The 23,180-nt window shown below is 40.7% G+C and overlaps 1 protein-coding gene across 1 annotated transcript in view; it reads right to left on the bottom strand.

Annotated features, from left to right (window-relative positions):
* Positions 1 to 23,180, bottom strand: part of LOC126234947 (agrin-like) — a 1,214,606-nt gene that overhangs the window by 391,666 nt on the left and 799,760 nt on the right. The window lies entirely within an intron of this gene.

The following is a 23,180-nucleotide window of genomic DNA, read 5'->3' as shown; positions in this document are numbered from 1 at the left end:
AGTGGAGAAACCAAACACTATTTCAGAATATGAGTTTGTGTTCTTTTTTTTAACCAAAAACTAAACGGTTATCTAACGGCAAAATTAAAATAAGTAAAACGGAGTACCTCCAGTGGTCACAGGTTCCTTTCATTGTCGTAACGCATCAAATGTTCAAATGTGTGTGAAATCTTATGGGACTTAACTGCTAAGGTCATCAGTCCCTAAGCTGACACACTACTTAACCTAAATTATCCTAAGGACAAACACACACACCCATGCCCGAGGGAGGACTCGAAACTCCGCCGGTACCAGCCGCACAGTCCATGACTGTTGCGACCCAGACCGCTCGGATAATCCCGCGCGGCGTAATGCATCACATGTATACTGTCATATTTTTGTAAACAAATTTGGCATCTGGAAACTATTAGGTGTAAGGATCATACAGCAGAAGAGAAACATTATCACAAAGTACAACGAATATACATTGTAACAACATTATTACACAATAAGTTTTAAAGGTGTTTTGAGGTGTTGAGTACATGCGTTGAAATAAATATTTCAGGTGATATATAAATCCGATCCTGTGAAGTATACATAGCTTAAACTTCATACTCGTTTATATAATCAGGTGACATGTTGGAAACTTGAAGGACAATAATTATATTGACTACAGTGGTAAAATTATACATAAATAACAGTTTTGGTTGGAATTCACAGCACAGATAGGAATGGAAGGCTGGGGGCAGAGGGGAAGGAAGGAAACAAGAGAGGGGGGGGGGGGGGGGGAGAGAGAGGGTGGAAGAAGTGACTGGATGAGAGAGAACCTTCCAAGCATGGTTTTCTTAACATTATATCTGTTACATGTAATAACTGCCTAAAGGTTGGGGCAATACAATGGCTAATGATTTAGAAATGCGGATAGATGTGCAGTTTGTGCCGGTGGTTGATATAGTTTCAAGCTGACGAGGGTTGCAAGCTGTTGGCGTGACAATATATTTGTAAATGAGGTCAATTCCTCGTACATTTGGGGGATTTCATGGTAACGTAACGAAATATTTATGGTTGTTTCTGCACTAGACAGTGCCATAAGTTCCTCCAAAAAATCATAAGACAAAACACACACACACACAAACATTTCGTACTAACAGATGTAAATTCATCGGATGACACAGGTTTAAACCTTTGAAACGCGTCGTGGAGACAAATAAACAGTGACTGGTAGCAGTAAGTTGTTGATTCATTTCATGTCAATAACAGACACGGTAAAGCCTAACATAAAATGTTCGCATTTACCAAATTTGAAATACCACGTGGTTGTAATTAAAGTGCAGCTGTTCACAGAGGGTTAACGTGGGCTGCAATAATCGTATGGCAGCGAAACAAGGTACACTCCTGGAAATGGAAAAAAGAACACATTGACACCGGTGTGTCAGACCCACCATACTTGCTCCGGACACTGCGAGAGGGCTGTACAAGCAATGATCACACGCACGGCACAGCGGACACACCAGGAACCGCGGTGTTGGCCGTCGAATGGCGCTAGCTGCGCAGCATTTGTGCACCGCCGCCGTCAGTGTCAGCCAGTTTGCCGTGGCATACGGAGCTCCATCGCAGTCTTTAACACTGGTAGCATGCCGCGACAGCGTGGACGTGAACCGTATGTGCAGTTGACGGACTTTGAGCGAGGGCGTATAGTGGGCATGCGGGAGGCCGGGTGGACGTACCGCCGAATTGCTCAACACGTGGGGCGTGAGGTCTCCACAGTACATCGATGTTGTCGCCAGTGGTCGGCGGAAGGTGCACGTGCCCGTCGACCTGGGACCGGACCGCAGCGACGCACGGATGCACGCCAAGACCGTAGGATCCTACGCAGTGCCGTAGGGGACCGCACCGCCACTTCCCAGCAAATTAGGGACACTGTTGCTCCTGGGGTATCGGCAAGGACCATTCGCAACCGTCTCCATGAAGCTGGGCTACGGTCCCGCACACCGTTAGGCCGTCTTCCGCTCACGCCCCAACATCGTGCGGCCCGCCTCCAGTGGTGTCGCGACAGGCGTGAATGGAGGGACGAATGGAGACGTGTCGTCTTCAGCGATGAGAGTCGCTTCTGCCTTGGTGCCAATGATGGTCGTATGCGTGTTTGGCGCCGTGCAGGTGAGCGCCACAATCAGGACTGCATACGACCGAGGCACACAGGGCCAACACCCGGCATCATGGTGTGGGGAGCGATCTCCTACACTGGCCGTACACCACTGGTGATCGTCGAGGGGACACTGAATAGTGCACGGTACATCCAAACCGTCATCGAACCCATCGTTCTACCATTCCTAGACCGGCAAGGGAACTTGCTGTTCCAACAGGACAATGCACGTCCGCATGTATCCCGTGCCACCCAACGTGCTCTAGAAGGTGTAAGTCAACTACCCTGGCCAGCAAGATCTCCGGATCTGTCCCCCATTGAGCATGTTTGGGACTGGATGAAGCGTCGTCTCACGCGGTCTGCACGTCCAGCACGAACGCTGGTCCAACTGAGGCGCCAGGTGGAAATGGCATGGCAAGCCGTTCCACAGGACTACATCCAGCATCTCTACGATCGTCTCCATGGGAGAATAGCAGCCTGCATTGCTGCGAAAGGTGGATATACACTGTACTAGTGCCGACATTGTGCATGCTCTGTTGCCTGTGTCTATGTGCCTGTGGTTCTGTCAGTGTGATCATGTGATGTATCTGACCCCAGGAATGTGTCAATAAAGTTTCCCCTTCCTGGGACAATGAATTCACGGTGTTCTTATTTCAATTTCCAGGAGTGTATATACTGTACTGCTTCAAAGCGGAAACGATCTATGCTGGAAAAGAAATTAGTTACAATTTTGGCGACCAGGTGCAAATGTGACGCAGTGAATGCAAGAAAGATGTACACAGAGGTGGCAAAAGTCATGGGATGCCTACTAATAACGTGTTGCACCTCCTTTTGCCCTTTAGGCCGTAGTCTCACATCTCGAAGCGTCCGTTAACGATCGGTATTAGCACAACCGTGTAGTGGAAGTTCCATTTATTTAAGATTCAGACTACATTACCAGGACAATACTGCAAAACTTTCAAATCCGTATGCAAATAAACGTAAGTGGATGCCATTTCCTGTTACCATCCTCTTGAGCTAAACGTACTTGTTTGTTGGGGCTGCCAACTAAGGATGTAACGAATTCCGTACATGATAAATCAGTTTAACAGTTTATTTCACCGTAACGTAGGTCCAACGACGTTACGACGGAATCTGTGGGGAGTCTAGTCTAATATACGGTACATAAGAACGGCAGCAGCTTTCTCAGCGGTTGAAGGGCCCACAGTTTGGATGACTGACTGATCTGGACGGATCTGTGGGTCACGATTACTCAGGAGGAATTTGTAATCAGGAAAAAAATCAGGCATTCTCCATATCCGAGCGTGGAATGTTAGTTTCCTTAATAGTTAGAGAAGAGAGGAACGCGTAGGCTGACGTTAGATGTACTCAGTATTAGTAGGTGACTTTCCTTAATACTTGAAAAGATTGAAGAGAAGAATGCATAGGTTGGCGTTAGATGTACCAGTGATTAGTGAAATATGGTGACGGGAACAAAAGGACTTCTGCTAACACTATATAAGCTTATACAATATCTAATAGGGGATTGCAGCAGCAGGTCTAATAATGAATAAGAAAATAGGAATGAGTGAATGCTGTGAACGGCATAGCGAACGAATCTTCGTATCAAAGACAAACACAAAGGTGCGACGAACCACACCTGCAGTATAAATGGCTACTAGCTCTGCAGATAATGAAGAGGCTGCCAAAAATATTTATGATGAGATAAAATTTTCAATACCTCAAAAGAGGCGAAAATTAAACTGGCATGGGCGACCCAAATGCGATACTGAGAAAGGCAGGAGAGAGTCTAGTAATGAACATGCCGCGGGGGGTAAGGAATGAAAGAGGAAGCCTCCTGGTAGAATTTGCCACAAAGTGCCATTTAATCAAAGTTTGATTTAAGAAGACTGTAAATTTGGAACCACCTAGGGGCAGCGTATTCGATTACGATTCCAGCTACTGCTTAAAATTTGAATAAAAATCAGCATCAACAGAGGCCGAAGACTACCAGCACAGAGAGTCACCCGGGTTGTGAGAACTGCCTTATCAAAGAGGGCGGAGGATCAGACAGTTCAGGGCAGCCTCTTGTCCTTTGGGTGCAAAGCTACCCCTAAAAGATGGAAGAATCAGTAATGATCAACGAAATAGGGAAGTAGAAAGTAGTAGAAAGCACTGCATTAAAGACACGTGTGGCGGCCCGTAATAATGAAATGTTAATGATCTCACCATTATCAGAAGATTCCGGATCAGTCCCCATACGGAAGGAGACTGTCAAGGTGGAGGTCACCATCAGAAAAAGATTGAGTGACCTTCGAAAGGGAACATTCTACGAGTCGGAGCGTTGAATGGTGGGATTTCAACGTGGTAGACATGATATAAAACTGAACATTTAATTCAATTTGTAAAGGCAGATAATAATTTAATAATCATGGGGGACTGTGGTGTGGTAGTAGCGAAAAGAACTGAAGACAAGTTAAGGCAGAATATGGGGTTCACAATCTTCGGTGAAATTGAAAGCAAGGGCGTCAACATTAGGAATGTAATGGGAACTCCGCTAGGAGAGAGCAGGTAGGTGGAAATAATGCACTGAAGACCTCTACGAATGGACGGAATTGTCGACTTGATAGAGGAAAAATTGGGGGTAGATACTGTAGTCTTAGTGGAACCAGTATTATAGTCAGAATTTAATAGATATTTGTTAGACATGCGACCAGATAAGGCAGAAGGGATAGATAACAGCCCTCGGAATTTCTGAAATCATTGGGAAAGTGGGAACGAATCGACTGTTCAAGTTACTTGTCAGAGGTGTTTGGCTCTATTCACTTTCCTACATTTTCAAAGTTCTTCGTCTGAGTTCCCCCTTGTTCTAACTCTGGTGCTCTGGATGAAACCAGTGATGGACGAGCTGTTCTTGTCAGTTTTGAAAGCTTGTGACACAGAACGCTGTGTGTTCCACGTATCCGAACATGTTCTGAGCTTAATGCAGCTGCGAAGTGAAGCCTATATCCGGGTGCACGGTGGGAACTTCAGACGTGTGGTGTGAATTCTTTATAATCAACTATAAAACAGGGCAGATAACATGTTCTCTGAAAAATTAACGTACTATGTACGACTGTCGCGAACTCGGAAAATAATTTGTTCTAGACTGACTTGAAAAATTCTATACTTTTCTTATTTTTTTTTTAAGGGGAAGAATGCGTTCCACGATTGTTGTCCTTTGGTTTTGATCTATCTTGAATGTGACGGCGTTGTGAGTGCTCTATGTTTGCGCCAAAATCGCAACTTTTTAATGCGAGATAGTTTTAAGATTTATCATGAAGTACCTTGCAATACAAGCTTCACCTCTTTCGCTACTACAGTGACAGGAGTCCAACGAGAGTATCTTTCGGACAAAAGAACTGTAAATGAAACTGGAAGCAATTGTCACACGACTGACATAGTTCCTAACAGTGATAGTTCGCACATATGAGTTTAATGCATGAAAATCATAGGTTCAAGTTTAATGAGTGACTTTTTCCAGAAATACTCTCTGGGAAGTGGGTAATAGAAAGCTGTTACGCGTTGTATGGTGGCAAGGAAAGAACGCCAGGAGCACGTTTAGTAAAGTACCAACACGCTATCTGCACGGCTGACGAACAGCTACTTTGTGTAAGAGCGGTAAGTTAGGAGTTAATACCAGTCTGTTTGGCTTCTTTTTATTGGTATTTGGTTTAATTACCATAGTCTCCCTCGAAGCACTCAGAACGGGTCAAAGCAACGAGGTAAGGCACTGAAAGGGACTGCGAGACAATATTATAATGTTGTATAAGTACTTCTTCATCTGCCTAATCTTTAATGGATATTGGAGGAAAGCGAAGCACCTTTATTCTATGAACTGCAGTATGTAGTAATAGATAATCATTTGATATTCATGTCCACTGCTTTATATTATTTAAACAAGATATTCTTCTTTGTACTTTTCTACTTTTATCCTCGAACCTCCCTTCTGTTATTAACTGTGTAAGTATCTACTTGGTGTTCCGTAAGATGTGTCCTAGGCACGAAGTTTTTCTTCTTATACATGTTGTTAACATTTCTCACTCTTTGTGTATTGATCACAGTACGTCGTTGTTAGTTATTCTTTCCGTTCAAAGTAATTTAAGCATTCTGTGGTAAATCCCCTTTTCAAGAACTTCGATCTTTGTTGTTGGCGTATTTAGTGTTCATCCTTCAGAACAGTAGAGAAGTACAGACCAGATGTAGCACCTTAGAAATCGAAAGCTAAGGTTTAGGTCTAGGGCCGTGCTAGTGGCAATTATTTCGAATTTTGAGAAAGCACTACGGGTGTTCTCTACGCGGAATTTTATCTCCACGCCTAATCTGCACTGTCTGACAATTGCTAACGAGCTGAGACATTGTTGGACATTATATACGTGACAGAGGTGGAATGGTATATTTGTAATGGAAAATGGTACAGGTTTCACCAAATGGAAAGCAGGATAACAGACATACAGTACAAAGTGTTCATGTTTGACACAGGTCAGACTCCCAACATAAAGGTCGATATCGAACCCTCAGCACGGTATACGCCCTCCTCGGACACTACTGCACATTTTGCACTTGTTATTCATGCTGTTTAGCAAACTGTTAAGAAATCCTTGGGAGATGTAGCCCGACTCCTCTCTCAAGGCGGTTTTCGGTTCTTGCACGGTTCAGGGAGTGGATGTTTCTTCAGAAACACGCCTGTGAATAGCATACCAGGCGTGCTTTATGTGGTTTATGTCCGGGGAGTACGCAGCCCATTCTCGATGTTCAGTTTCTTCACTTTCCAGTGCGTTCAACACCTCAGCGATCCTATCGAACTGACGTTGTCATCCACAGTCAGAACGACGGGACCTAATGGACACCTAAACAGACGGAGCAGTGGTGTTTGGTCATTGTGCATAATGCCAGCTCAGACCACAATGCCTCGGCCAACCGATGACGATCATGAGCATTCTGTAGTGTCTAAACTGTTCCTCTCTCTTCCCACACTAACTGGTGGCCAGAAGCACTTACCATTGTGAGGAGCGATTCGTCGGGGATCATCACTCTGGACCCTTGTTGCTGATCCGAATCGACATGCTTTCTGTACCAACGAACTCTTTCTCACTATGACGCGGTTGAAAGAGGATGCATTTATCGAGCTTCCAAGCATACAAACCAGACCGGTGGTGAAATATTTCTGCCAGAGACAGGTATCGCGGTTGCAAGATCTGCAGCCATGTATCTAGGAGTGAGATGTTTGTTCTTTTTTGCCACTGGGGCTCCGTATCGATCATCTTACGGTACGGTGTTTCGTCTGCTACAACCGGCATGCCTTTGCACAGCATTTCCACCTTCAGAGCCCTTTTTAACAGCGAGATAACACTTCTGGACACACCCGTTGTCGTGGCCACAGTAGTGACACTTTGACCGACTTTGAACCATCTAACTGCTTGTCCAGGATCATAAGGACTCAAATGAAATTTTGTGGACATGTTGCCGTATCACAAGGAATGTCTCACTAAATGGTTCCACAGTAACTTTCGTCACACGTAGAACACCATACTGCAGGAACTGTCGAATCGTAGATTTACATTTTAAAGGAGGCAGGTGTTTGGTATTGATATTGAGACCTACATTACTGCTGTAATCTCCTATTATGCCGACAAGTTGTTCATCTAAATTATCGGCAATCACTACTGTATCAACAGCATAGTGAATGTTGTTGAAGACTCCATTAGCCTTTATGGTTTTCTCTGGATAATAAAGTATGAAATATACTCTGAGTACAGCTTCAGTAACAGAGGTGACAGAATGCGTCGTTGTTGGACTCTTCTACATATATTCGATGACCCAATTATCAAACTTAACCAATGATATCTGATTCCAACATAAATTCTCCAAACAGCGGATGTCTTTCTAATCTATTCTGAGAATTTCCATGAGCTTATAATGTAGTCTGTGAATGTCATTTTCACATTCAATAAAACAAAGGTCCATATTTTTAGCCTGGTCATAGCAGTTTGCATATGGTCTTGTAGTGCAACTGTTGTGTCTCTTGTGCCTCAGCCTTTCCTAAAAACAAACTGTATCTCACCACTGAATTTCTCTCACTCTCCATATAACCTTTGATGGACGACTTCCAGAAATATTTTCAAGGAATGACTCATAAGACAGTCTACGATGTTCATATTTTCGTGCGTTCTAATTTTTAGTAAGGGAATGAAATTTGATAATAGACACATGGAAGAGTAATGAGATGTATCGTAAATTTTGTTAAAAAGTTTATTTAAGACACTGATACCTGAAACCACTGCTAGATTCCCAAAAATATGAAGCTATCTCAAACTGACGCTGGCAAGTAGCGGAAGGTGGGCCACCGTTGGATAACGTAATTCAGAAAGTGAAAGTAATTCAAACAGTGAACGGAACTGATTGTATAACATACTAACGAACTATAGAATTTGCCAAAGAAAAAATTATCGAATTTTTTTCAACAGGAACTTTATCTTATTTTTAAATATCGATGGAATAAAATAAACTCTTTCATAACGCCGATCAAAAGACGGTACCCGTAGTAATATGTTGTGTAGTAAGCAGAGCACGAGAATTAAGTTAACGACATAACTGCAGGTGATATTAGCTAGAAATGGTACTAATTATTGTTAGGAATTCATTGTCGATTGTTAAAAATAAAAGAAATGTGAAATATGCGTTGCAAATAAAAATTTGCTAAATGTAAATTATACCTGGGTCCACATCACTTTCTCTGAAATGTATTCATAGGAAACATTATGCGTTGTTACGTTTGGAAATCACAGCCAGGAATAACCAGACAAAGCGGGCAATTACGAATCAATTGTCGAACGTTAACTCTGTCGTATAACGGAATGTCCACTGTCGTCAAAGCCTGAGATAAGGGCTGCTTGCTACAAAATCCCTCTAGAGAGCGCTTGATGCTCGAGGTATTAAGTGTTACGAGCGAACCGATCCCGTCGCTACTGAATGGCGCTGCCAACGTTAGAAACTGTAAGGAAAAATATTAATTAATCAGGGTGATTACCGCACGCGTCAGCATTAGCATCTCAGGATGAAACGGTCGAAAGGAACGTTAATTGGACGTGCAAATTAGCTTTTGGCCTTTGCGATAACAATGCGCGTGATTACGCTTTCAGCCAATCTGCATTCTAATTAAAACCTATCCATTAGCACAAATGTGGCAGTCCCGCCGTCCCCTCCGCGATTTGCATGTGATCCCGCCAGATGGCGTGCGTGTACGCCCATCCGTCACACATGCGCTCTCTCTTTGTTCTGCGAGAGCAGAAGGAAATTACGAGCGAACAGCGAAGGCGTATAGCTGTTCTCATCTAGGCTCGCAATCCAGCTGCAGGGATCTTTACAGCGTTGCCATGTCTCAAGTAGGACACAATAACGTAACATTTTGTTTTTTGCGTTGCAAAATTGGACGATCTGTCAGCCGAAAATCTGATACATGGAGGTCCGGGCTTAGTTCACCACCTTATTAAGACTGTGCAATACCTGTCGGCAAACAAGGCACGTCCCAGATGACTAGAGGCTCAGCATCATTGTTAAACTACTGAATAAAGGAAATCTGACAGAATATACAATTTCTGTTGATCCTTAGTGTATAAGGGACAGCGTCCGGTCAAATATTTACCAAAGAAAAATCGCCAAACAGCCATATGTTCTGAGAATTTATTCTGTTTACGGGAGCAGTTATGGCATCTCATTAATGCCATCCATATACACTCCACGTATAGACAAATATATCGTTACTTGCATAACTGGAGCCTTCAGTATACGGATTCCGAGAATTCGTTTTTGTAATATGTACTTCGAAGACTGGTGTTGTTATGCAAGCATCGATATATCTGATTGACAATGCATGGAGAGCATGGAATTAACAAAATACAGATACATATGATTCTAATTTTGTGGAAGTATCGGTAAATGTGATTGTCTGTACATGGAGTGCATTAATGAGAGGCCGAAACTGGTCGTCTAAATAAAATAAATTCTGAAAACATGCGGCTGTTTGGCGATTTTTCTTTGGTGAATATACAATTATCTCGGTACCAGGCAAAGTCTTTTGCCTTGTTGTTCTAAAAAGGATACAAAAAGGAGCAGATGTCTGTAAGGTGTCAGGCAAATCCAACACCTTCCATGAAAACCCTGACATGATAAGCAAATCCAGTAGTATGTCACATAGCTCCGAATAAATCGTGACATTAAATTAACCAAAGTAATACGAGTAGCGAGTGAGCAAATGGAATACCACAGACTAACACAAGAATGCCTAAATGCATGTCATACCTTCCCACCGTGGGACAGATGCAGTTCCGAGGGGAGAAACGAAAACAGAAGCCGAGAGCAGAACCGTGTTAAGCTGGAAGGCCCTACGATAGGGGACGGACGGACACCCACGTCGCCAGCTAACCGCTAGGACCACACCACCCGCAGGTTTTAGCGTGAGACTTTTTCGCATCTCTGTTACGTCAAGACCACCCCCCAGCCAATGTTAATAGCTAGAGCCCTCCAGAAGAACAGTATAGATCTTACGATAACACAAAAAAGGGCTACACCACCCGCAAGTTTTAGCGTGAGACTTTTTCGCGTCTCTGTTACGTTAGGACCACCCTCAGCCCATGTTAAAAGATAGAGCCCTCCAAAAGAACAGTATAGATGTTACGATAAGACTAAAGGACCACACCAGCTGCAAGTTTAAGCGTGAGACTTTTTCGCGTCTCTGTTACGTTGCAAACTTTAAAAAACATTGCCCCACCACGAAAAGTATAACGTTTCCCATTGGATAGACAGAATTTTTGTAGGCGGAGCTTAAGGTTAACATTGAGACCCTGATTGGTCAGATGAAGACACAGCCATATAGTTTAATTTAAACCAACTTCGGTAAATTGTAGTAAGGAGAAGTTAGAGGGGAGTTGCTTCGGAGATGGCGAGGTGAGCGGAGCTGTGCTGCCTGCCGCCCCCTGACGAACACGGACAAGGTAATGAACGCACGCGATGCCGCATTTTTGAGCGCATAAGGCTTCACTCAGAACTGCAGAAGTCTCATCTGTTACATCCCCTTTTTGCGTAATACTAGTGTCGATCGTCAATTAAAGCTCATGGTGTTCACGTTTGCCACTTGAAGTAAACATCTGAACCGCGATGATTTTTCTGTTATATAATTATTGAGAAGCCACATCAGCCACTGTAATTTACGACAAGTTAGATAAGTAACTAAAGATAATCGAGGGTCACTGTAGACCATTTTGATAGTTTTCTCTTTTGTGAAACTTAATTTAAACCTAGATTATAGATGTGATATGGCATAGGTCATCCTTCAATCCATTGTAGAACTTGGAAACCCACTCAGGGAATATTCGTTCACATTTTTGTTGAACGCAGTTGGTTTTTACCATCCTGTATTAAAACATTTCCTTTTATCAATAGTGCAATTTATAAACAATGTTTTGTGAGTAGAATAAAATTTCCATTGGTAAACTTAACTGCTTTTTCGACGTTATTTTACCAGCTAACTAAAAATAGGAAAGCCTTGAACCCCTTCCACTAAATTTAGTTAGTATTAAGATTCTTTTACAGGGAGTGCAGTGGAGCTGACGCTGAAATCATTAAGTATTTGGTTATATCATCGCTAGTCTCACTGAACTCTTCTGAATTTTACATGTCATGTATGTCCTGGCGTCTCCTTACCAGCAACAGGTCCCAGGTTCAAACTAGTCAATTCCCTAAAAAACACGCTCAGAGCGTCGTTGCGCGAAAGTGGTAGGGAGACACGATATAGAACAAACAGACACCATGCAGAATGTTAGAAAATGGCGACCCTGCCAGGATGGTAAGATACCATGATTGAAGGTCGACCACATGCCTAACTAGGTCAGAAAAATATCGTGTTGAAAAATTTTCGTAATAAAAAAATTTTTTTGTGGACGTTATAAATAGTCGAAAACAGTAGCTGCAGCGATAGATGGTAAGAAAGTATTCAATAAAAGTGAGAATTCTAGCAGAAACAATAGCATAACTAAGTTATGAATTTTAATATTGTTAGAATTAAGATTTCTCTCCAATGCAAGCGCACAGGTGGCGGATACATCGTTGACAAGTTGGTTCTGACCCAACAAAAAAATAAGTGAATGGATTGTCAGTCTTGGTAATGTCAAGTCGTGTGAACAAAAAGTTCATGAAACGCGTGAGATCGTATGAGCGCATGTTGACGCTAAGTAGGGCGCGTGAATTACTTTAAAACAGAAAATAAGGGATTCGGAAAGATTAGCAATGGCAAATCGAGACCTTTACCGAATTGAGGTAGAGACCCAGCATGAAAATGGACAGAGAATAGAGGACAGTACAATAGACGATGCAGTATCGCGAGAAATAGGACATATAACGCACCATAACGAGGATAATGTACGTCAAGGCATAGACAGAGGAGCAGGAAAGTAGAGAGACAGTCGATGAGATCCTAACTTGCGTCTTGAATACGTAGAGCCCATAGTACAAGTAATCAGAGCTCCCTCACCACAGAGTACAAGGAATGCGAGCAGAAACGTGCCACAGCACAGTTCAATGCAATCGGTTGCAAACCAACACTTGGGCGAAAACACAGAGTGTAGGGCGTCGGAAGAAAACGCAATAGGACCCACCAATCTGTCATAATTATTACAACAAATTACGGAAACCGTGACAAGGCAGAATAAAGACATTGCGAACCAAATTCAAATTCAGAATGCAGAAACCACGAGACAAATGGGTGAGATTAAAGAACAAAACAAAAAAAATTCAGTTACACCTAAGTCGTATTGAAGACGAGGCAAAAGAATCTCGAGAACTGATACGAAACTTAATAACAGGTCACAATCAATTGAGAACAGACATTGACAAGTTACAGGCGGACGTACAAACATTGCGTAATGACATTCAGGACGAGATCAAAACATTACGTAACAACACCCAGGGAGAAGTCAAGAAGCTAGAGAAACAGATAAACGTAATTACTAGACAAGCAGCAGGTACAGCGCGTGAAATTGTTGAAAACAGTGTGTTACACAAACGTATCACAAAAACAGCGCTGAAAAGATACGATAACCCCATAGTCAAAATAGAAGCGCAAACGAAGCGACAATTTCAGAAATTGCGAACAGAGTTGTTGCAAACCATTGAAAAGCGCACCGGAAAAACAAGCAATTAACGAAGATATTACGCATTTGCGATTCCAATCACAGGCGGAAAGTAACAAACGTGACAATGGAAGGCAGGTCGCGAAGAGTACAGTGCAATGCATTCAGCTACACGTTCACAACCGATGGAAGAAAATTGTTGCGTACCACTCCAACGATACTACGCAAGGGTAGGCAAAAGTTACAGTGGACAATATCCAATGGATCTACCACAACCGGAAAGAACGACGGGAGAAATGATCAGAAACATAAGTGGCGAAGAATCGCGAATTTCATATGGAACTATGACAAAGTACGACAACGATCATTTCCTCACAGTCAGAAAATTTCAACACTTTCGAGAAGGAAACTCATTACATCCACGAACTTTTATTGATCAATTCCGAGTAGGATTACCAGAACACTGGACGCTAGCACACAAATTAGACTTTATATGTACACACATGTCAGGAACAGTCGCAGAAACCATGCAGAATGTTGCAGCGACATGCCGATCGTACGAAGATTTCAGAGAGAAGTTTCTCTCACGATATTGGTCCAGCGAAGCAAAGAACAGAGTGAAGTGCGAATTATTACAGAACCCATATTTTGAAAATTCAGGAGAGAAGAGTCCCGTGAAATTTTTCGAATTAATGGCAAAGAAAAATCAATGCTTAAATGTACCATACAGTGACGGAGAGTTGATTAAATTATGTGCGATGAAGCTACCATTGAAGTACCAGCAATCATTAGTAGGTCGCGGAGGCAATGACGTCGAAGCATTTAAAGGTATTCTAAGGGAACTAGAGTTCATATTTTTGGAAGATGACGCAAGAAAAAGCCGAAGCGCACGTGAAAACGAAAGCAAAAAGCAGTGGAATCCACAAGACACAGTACGAAGAAACAATAATTACGAACCACGTGATAACTTCGCACCAAGAAACGACAATAGATTTCAACAAAGAACCGGTTATGGATTTAGAAGAGAATATGGCAATAACATAATTCACCCAGGAACGGCAACAACTATTACAGAGGGAATAACGACAACCGGAACGGGTACTGGAGAACCAATAGACCGACAAATTATCAACAAAGAAACCACTATCAACAAGCTGAACAAGAAAAGAATACAGATAGAAGAGGTGGAGGTAAGACCACCAAACCTCGATAAACGTTCGAATTGACAGCTAAGCGCCCATGCCAAAGAGAATGACGCACCGACCCAGGACAATTGCAGCACCTTGAACAGAGAAGTAAATACCATATCACGAGAAGAGAAGAAGGAAGAAAGAAATCCGCAGGGACCAGATGAGAACGAAGACAAGAAAATAACAATATCGTGTTGGGACGAAATTAATTGGGAGAATACTGACGAGGAAGATGAATTACCAGAGGCATGCAAAACAAATGTACGAGGAAAGGACGAAGTAATGAGTATTGCAGAGCTATTTGAGACGGAAACCAGGGAAAGCGAATTCAATGAGGGTAATGCGCAGTCGACAGAAGTTGAAAATAAGTTACGAGTGGGCACACAACCCAACGTATATAATAAAGGAAGTTATGAAGCGATAATTAGAGCATTTAGATGCGATTATGTGGAGGTAGCGACGAAGAAGGAGAAGATAGACGAGGATGAGGAAAAAGTAGAGGATGTTGAAGAAAGCGTAAATGAAGGAAGAAATAGAGAAGAGGAAATAAAAGAGAGAGAAGTAGCAGTCGAAGCTTATCCTACAGAAAGTTCGAATTCACAAGGGAAAGTCCTAAAAAGACTCATTTATGATTCAGTGGAGGATTCGTTGATGCAAGAAGAAGAAGAACAGAACCAACCCTTTCAAATTCAACCAATTGTGAAGGCCATGGTAAAGCATATCCCAGTCAATATTGTAATTGATAGCGGAAGTGAACTGACTGCGATCTCAGAACATTTATTCATGCAGTGTAATGCCAACGAGGAATTGCCAGTTCAGAAAACACGTAAGATTAAAGTAAGAGGTCCTATTAGAAACAATGCTGCGGAAGTTACGAGACAAACAAGGTTAACTCTTTCATGTCAAGGTCAAAAGATCGAAGCCAACTTCGTGATTATACCTAAACTAACTGTAGATTTGATTATACGAGGGCAGTTCAATAAGTAATGCAACACATTTTTTTTTCTGAAACAGGGGTTGTTTTATTCAGCATTGAAATACACCAGGTTATTACCCAATCTTTTAGCTACAAAACACTATTTTTCAACGTAATCTCCATTCAATGCTACGGCCTCACGCCACATTGAAATGAGGGCCTGTATGCCTGCACGGTACCATTCCACTGGTCGATGTCGGAGCCAACGTCGTACTGCATCAATAACTTTTTCATCATCCGCGTAGTGCGTCCCACGGATTGCGTCCTTCATTGGGCCAAACATATGGAAATCCGACGATGCGAGATCGGGGCTGTAGGGTGCATGGGGAAGAACAGTCCACTGAAGTCTTGTGAGCTCCTCTCGGGTGCGAAGACTTGCGTGAGGTCTTGCGTTGTCATGAAGAAGGAGAAGTTCGTTCAGATTTTTGTGCCTACGAACACGCTGAAGTTGTTTCTTCAATTTCTGAAGAGTAGCACAATACACTTCAGAGTTGATCGTTTGACCATGGGGAAGGACATCGAACAGAATAACCCCTTCAGCGTCCCAGAAGACTGTAACCATGACTTTACCAGCTGAGGGTATGGCTTTAAACTTTTTCTTGGTAGGTGTGGGTGTGGCGCCACTCCATTGATTGCCGTTTTCTTTCAGGTTCGAAGTGATGAACCCATGTTTCATCGCCTGTAACAATCTTTGACAAGAAATTGTCACCCTCAGCCACATGACGAGCAAGCAATTCCGCACAGATGGTTCTCCTTTGATCTTTATGGTGTTCGGTTAGACAACGAGGGACCCAGCGGGAACAAACCTTTGAATATCCCAACTGGTGAACAATTGTGACAGCACTACCAACAGAGATGTCAAGTTGAGCACTGAGTTGTTTGACGGTGATCCGTCGATCATCTCGAACGAGTGTGTTCGCACGCTCCGCCATTGCAGGAGTCACAGCTGTGCACGGCCGGCTCGCACGCAGGAGATCAGACAGTCTTGCTTGACCTTGCGGCGATGATGACACACGCTTTGCCCAACGACTCACCGTGCTTTTGTCCACTGCCAGATCACCGTAGACATTCTGCAAGCGCCTATGAATATCTGAGATGCCCTGGTTATCCGCCAAAAGAAACTCGATCACTGCCCGTTGTTTGCAACGCACATCCGTTACAGACGCCATTTTAACAGCTCCGTACAGCGCTGCCACCTGTCGGAAGTCAATGAAACTATACGAGACGAAGCGGGAATGTTTGAAAATATTCCACAAGAAATTTACGGTTTTTTCAACCAAAATTGGCCGAGAAAAAAATGTGTTGCATTACTTATTGAACTGCTCTCGTAGGTGCAGATTTTTTAAATGAGAGATGAGCAGTAATAGATATGGGGAAAGGTAGCGTAACATTCGGGAATGTCACACTTCTCTTCGAGCAAAAGCTAAAATTAGAAGAAATACCAGTCATAAACAAACAATTAAGAATGATGCGAGATAAAGAGGATGAAGAATTAGAATGGTATGCACAAAAGGGGGAATCGCCTCAACTCATGTTAGAAGTCCATAAAGAAATCGACGAAAAATTGCAAGAAGTTCAGGGTATTTCGGAACACCGTAAAAGAGAATTAGAGGGTATTTTACGAGATAAAGCAGAGGTATTTTTATATTTAAATTAAAGTTCAGTCTTGATCACGTTATGTCTGTTTTAATGAGTAACCGGTTTCGGTTTTTTCTATAAAACCATCATCAGACCTATGAATAAATTTTAAGAAATACTAGATACCAATCTTTAAATGAATGAAAAAGTCTAATGATGTCAAAATTTTTAACAAAATAAAATAAAATTAGTTATACCCATTGGCTCCCTTGGGTTGGTAGGTGGAGCTCTCCTTGCTGCTGTGCAGTCAACTGATGGTTATGAGTGCTGAGCACGAGCTTAAATATGCAGAGGCTCCGCCTACTTCCTGTCACACTACTTCATAACTGCCAATCAGCGTTCATAATATGACGCCATCGTCAAAGTATAAAAGTAGGAAATACACTAATAACATAAAATTGATTCATTTAAATATCTGATTAACAGATAGTAGTTGTGTCTACAACTTATTTATATTTTGGATAAAAACAGTGAATTACGATGTGTGATAGCTGTGCCCTCTATGGACAACCTTAATACTATTACAGTGCCAGTTACATCAAAGATGTAAAATCCTTGGCGTTGTGGTATATATCGATTATACCAAGTCGCCTACATCACAATTGCATCTTTGTTGGATGCTGCAGAATCGTCTTGTTTTAACTGTAGTTTTTTTATGGCAATGTTCTTTATAGCATTAAGTTAGCAGCCAATAGTACGTTACACACTATGTATATCTGAATAACTGATGAGACTGCTGACGCAGCATATTTTACATACATTGCTTTTGCCATGGGTATAACTAATCTTATATTTTTAAAAAAACAAAAGAGTAGATGCTTTTATTATAAAATTTCGTCAAAAAGGTCGTAATAATATTTTTCGCGAAAATCTAATTGTTCATTGAGCAGCATTGATGATTTGGTTTTCAAATGAGCATATATCTCGATTTCTTCTAGGATATTCATAAGTAAGCCTTTATTTGCATAATGAAGAACTTGTAAATTCTGTTGTACTGTCCCCTCAGCATGATTATTGAATATGATGACCAAAAACAGACTTTGTTCGTGAGGTACCTGACGTATGTTCTTTGTCGACCTATTTGGCCGATATATATTTTCTCACAGTCTCTACATTGGATCTTGTACACTCCTGATCTGGTAGATTTTCCATTATCTTTATTTACGGTATGTCTTAATTTTTGTTGTAAAGTATTGTCAGTTGTAAATGCTATTGTTATTCCAGAATTTTTGAATAAGTTAGTGATTCTATCTGATATGTTTCCCATATATGTCATCTTCATATATTTTGGATTACTTATTAGTGGAGTACTTTGTGATTGTTGTACTTTATTAAAAATGATATCTACCTGTGGTGTGTCGAAAGAGTTGGTTTTTGCAATTTGTTTTAAGATGGTAATTTCCTTTTTGATCTCATTAGCTTCTAGCGGTAATTTTAGTATTCGGTGTATCATAGACTTAAAAAATGCTTTTTTATACTTATCAGGATGACATGATGTAGCATTAATAATAACATCAGTGGTTGTAGGTTTCCTGTATATGGTGAATAAATGTTTCCCATTGTTATTAGTTATAGTGAGATCTAGGTAGTTAATAGATTTTCGATTTTCATGCTCAACTGTAAATTGTAACTTCGGATGCATAGAGTTTAATTTTATAGCAAGTTTCTCAATTTCGTCTTTTGAACCATTATAAAGTAATAATGTATCGTCTAAATATCGCTTGTAATATATGATTTTATTTGCGATATCAGGGTTATTTTTCAGGAATTGCGTCTCAATGTGGTTTACGAAAATGTCTGCTACTGTCCCAGCCAAAGCATTTCCCATTGCTAAGCCATCTTTCTGACAATAGATTTTAGTATTAAACGAGAAATAATTGTAATCTAAAGTGCATTCAAGTAGTTCTATAAGTTCGATTATTTCGTCTTTAGTCATATTTTTGTATTGTATTAAGTTATCCCTAATTATATTAATCGTCTCAGTAATTGGTATATTTGTATATAAATTTTTAATATCTAATGAGGCGAAATTTGCACTAGTTGGAATGTCTATATTGTGGATTTGTTGTGTTAGTTCATAACTGTTTTTGATACTGATGTTGCTGTCATATGTATAGAATGCTTTCAAAATTTTATTAAGTTTCATATTTAGTTTATATGAAGGACTACTTCTGTAGTTGACAATAGGTCGTATAGATTTCTCTTCTTTATGCAGTTTAATCTGTGATCTTAATTTAGGTATTTGGGGATTCATATTTTTCATCATATTTTTTTCCTCAGGGGTCAAGAGGTGATTATTTTCGTCGACTAGTTTCTTAATCTTTAATTGGAACTTTGGAGTGGGGTCCTTAGTTACTTCAACGATCCCATTTTCATTAAAAAATGAGAGTGTTTTAAATATATAATCGTCTTCTTTAATAATTACAAGGGTATTTCCTTTATCGGCCTTTACCACAATTGCTTTCTCTGCTAGTAGTTTATTATTGATATTTGGCTGGGACAGTAGCAGACATTTTCGTCTTCTTTAATAATTACAAGGGTATTTCCTTTATCGGCCTTTACCACAATTGCTTTCTCTGCTAGTAGTTTATTATTGATATTTGGCTGGGACAGTAGCAGACATTTTCGTAAACCACATTGAGACGCAATTCCTGAAAAATAACCCTGATATCGTAAATAAAATCATATATTACAAGCGATATGTAGACGATACATTATTACTTTATAATGGTTCAAAAGACGAAATTGAGAAACTTGCTATAAAATTAAACTCTATGCATCCGAAGTTACAATTTACAGTTGAGCATGAAAATCGAAAATCTATTAACTACCTAGATCTCACTATAACTAATAACAATGGGAAACATTTATTCACCATATACAGGAAACCTACAACCACTGATGTTATTATTAATGCTACATCATGTCATCCTGATAAGTATAAAAAAGCATTTTTTAAGTCTATGATACACCGAATACTAAAATTACCGCTAGAAGCTAATGAGATCAAAAAGGAAATTACCATCTTAAAACAAATTGCAAAAACCAACTCTTTCGACACACCACAGGTAGATATCATTTTTAATAAAGTACAACAATCACAAAGTACTCCACTAATAAGTAATCCAAAATATATGAAGATGACATATATGGGAAACATATCAGATAGAATCACTAACTTATTCAAAAATTCTGGAATAACAATAGCATTTACAACTGACAATACTTTACAACAAAAATTAAGACATACCGTAAATAAAGATAATGGAAAATCTACCAGATCAGGAGTGTACAAGATCCAATGTAGAGACTGTGAGAAAATATATATCGGCCAAACAGGTCGACAAAGAACATACGTCAGGTACCTCACGAACAAAGTCTGTTTTTGGTCATCATATTCAATAATCATGCTGAGGGGACAGTACAACAGAATTTACAAGTTCTTCATTATGCAAATAAAGGCTTACTTATGAATATCCTAGAAGAAATCGAGATATATGCTCATTTGAAAACCAAATCATCAATGCTGCTCAATGAACAATTAGATTTTCGCGAAAAATATTATTACGACCTTTTTGACGAAATTTTATAATAAAAGCATCTACTCTTTTGTTTTTTAAAAATATAAGATTAGTTGGAAATGGAAATGCGTTTGGCGTCATTGGCCGGGAGGCCCCTCGCGGGGCAGGTCCGGCCGCCATAGCGCAGGTCTTATTACATTCGGCGCCACATTGGGCGACCTGCACGCCGGATGGGGATGAAATGATGATGAACACGACACAACACCCAGTCCCTGAGCGGAGAAAATCTCCGACCCAGCCGGGAATCGAACCCGGGCCCAGAGGACGGCAATCCGTCACGCTGACCAATAAGATTAGTTATACCCATGGCAAAAGCAATGTATGTAAAATATGCTGCATCAGCAGTCTCATCAGTTATTCAGATATACATAATGTGTAACGTACTATTGGCTGCTAACTTAATGCTATAAAGAACATTGCCATAAAAAAACTACAGTTAAAACAAGACGATTCTGCAGCATCCAACAAAGATGCAATTGTGATGTAGGCGACTTGGTATAATCGATATATACCACAACGCCAAGGATTTTACATCTTTGATGTAACTGGCACTGTAATAGTATTAAGGTTGTCCATAGAGGGCACAGCTATCACACATCGTAATTCACTGTTTTTATCCAAAATATAAATAAGTTGTAGACACAACTACTATCTGTTAATCAGATATTTAAATGAATCAATTTTATGTTATTAGTGTATTTCCTACTTTTATACTTTGACGATGGCGTCATATTATGAACGCTGATTGGCAGTTATGAAGTAGTGTGACAGGAAGTAGGCGGAGCCTCTGCATATTTAAGCTCGTGCTCAGCACTCATAACCATCAGTTGACTGCACAGCAGCAAGGAGAGCTCCACCTACCAACCCAAGGGAGCCAATGGGTATAACTAATTTTATTTTATTTTGTTAAAAATTTTGACATCATTAGACTTTTTCATTCATTTAAAGATTGGTATCTAGTATTTCTTAAAATTTATTCACAGGTCTGATGATGGTTTTATAGAAAAAACCGAAACCGGTTACTCATTAAAACAGACATAACGTGATCAAGACTGAACTTTAATTTAAATATAACAATTAATTGATCACTGTATTCCAAAAATGTTTACCAAAATTGTGCAGAGGTATTTTTACCTAAGACTGGCAGTATTAAACACTTTCAGTACAAGTTTGAAGATTAATTTTATTACTGGTAAATAATCAGCACAATATTTCAAGATCACGTTGCAGATAAGATCGTCAGGAGAAAGAAGAATGAAGAGAGAGGAAGGTGGGAAAAAGAAAGTAGTTTCAATAAAAACAAAAACAAAAATAACACCAATAGTACCATAGATTAAGGTGAAGGGGTAAAGCGTAGATAGTCTAACAGCATGAAATACTAAAATGCTGTACACCACGATACTACACAAAAATAAAAAACGAATTTGAGGTTTCTTGTATAAGTTAAGATTCGAAATATCTTAGAATTGTAACATGAAAAGGGCGCCGAAATTTGTAAAGCTTTTTAAAAAGGCGTAAAACAATGTAGGTACTAGACATATGTTAGATGAATATAAGTAAAACTTTTTGTAAGAACCATTCTAAAAACTCCAGCAAGGATGAGATGCAACGACCCACAAGTTACAACGCGAGAAGTATCAAGAAAGAAAAGGACGTAATTAGCAAGACACGTTTCCTACAAGGCAGAAGCATCGAGAGAAGGGAAAGGACAGCGAGACCAACAGAGGGCCCTCGTAGAGTGGGCAATAAATGTGCTTGCTAGGCGGAACCCTGCTGGGACGGAACACGGAGCCGCACAGTGCCGGAGCCCTGCAGAGACGCGACGGGATGCCGAACGCCAGAAGTGTCTCCCAGCGCTCCCACTCGGCGGAGCGACTAATAAACTGCACAACGAGAACACGGCTTGGGCAAGCCACCAGTGACAAAAAAGAAAAAAAATATATGTGTAAAAGTCACACTACCGCTATTAAACAGCATGCTGATGCACGAAACTGAAGAAAACGTCCACAAAGTAAAAATGACACCCCCAAACAATTTGTGAAACTGTTACTAAGAGGAGAACTTCAAAGCGACTAGTTATCAATAAATATTTCCATATCCTGCCCAGAGAAGAACCAAGAAGCAAGTAAGAAGTAGAGAAAAAGCAGGAAGAACAGAAGTTGAAGATTTGCAAGATTGAGACCAAGAAAGAAGATGGGTGAAGAATAGACTACATACCTTCCCAAATTCCTATCCTATAGTAAACTAGTCGTCTGCGAAGTATTACAACGAAAAACGACCGCTTTCAGCGACACATAACGATGACTTTCACGCATACAAAGCCAGTAAACCACGAGATTCTGCACTCACAGCTCCATTGCATCATGGGCCCTCCACAACAGCAACACACACTTGCAAAGTCAACAAGGAACGACGAACGAAGCTGTACATCAAACACTTTCCCACATCCATCTCGCTCAAGTCCATCACCTTCGTGCAAAAAAAAAAAAAAAAAAAAAAAAAATTCGCCAACCTCATGCTTAAACATTC

The sequence above is a fragment of the Schistocerca nitens genome, chromosome 2, assembly GCF_023898315.1.
Source record: "Schistocerca nitens isolate TAMUIC-IGC-003100 chromosome 2, iqSchNite1.1, whole genome shotgun sequence".
Classification (NCBI taxonomy): domain Eukaryota; kingdom Metazoa; phylum Arthropoda; class Insecta; order Orthoptera; family Acrididae; genus Schistocerca; species Schistocerca nitens.
This window is presented reverse-complemented; position numbering and strand designations above follow the sequence as displayed.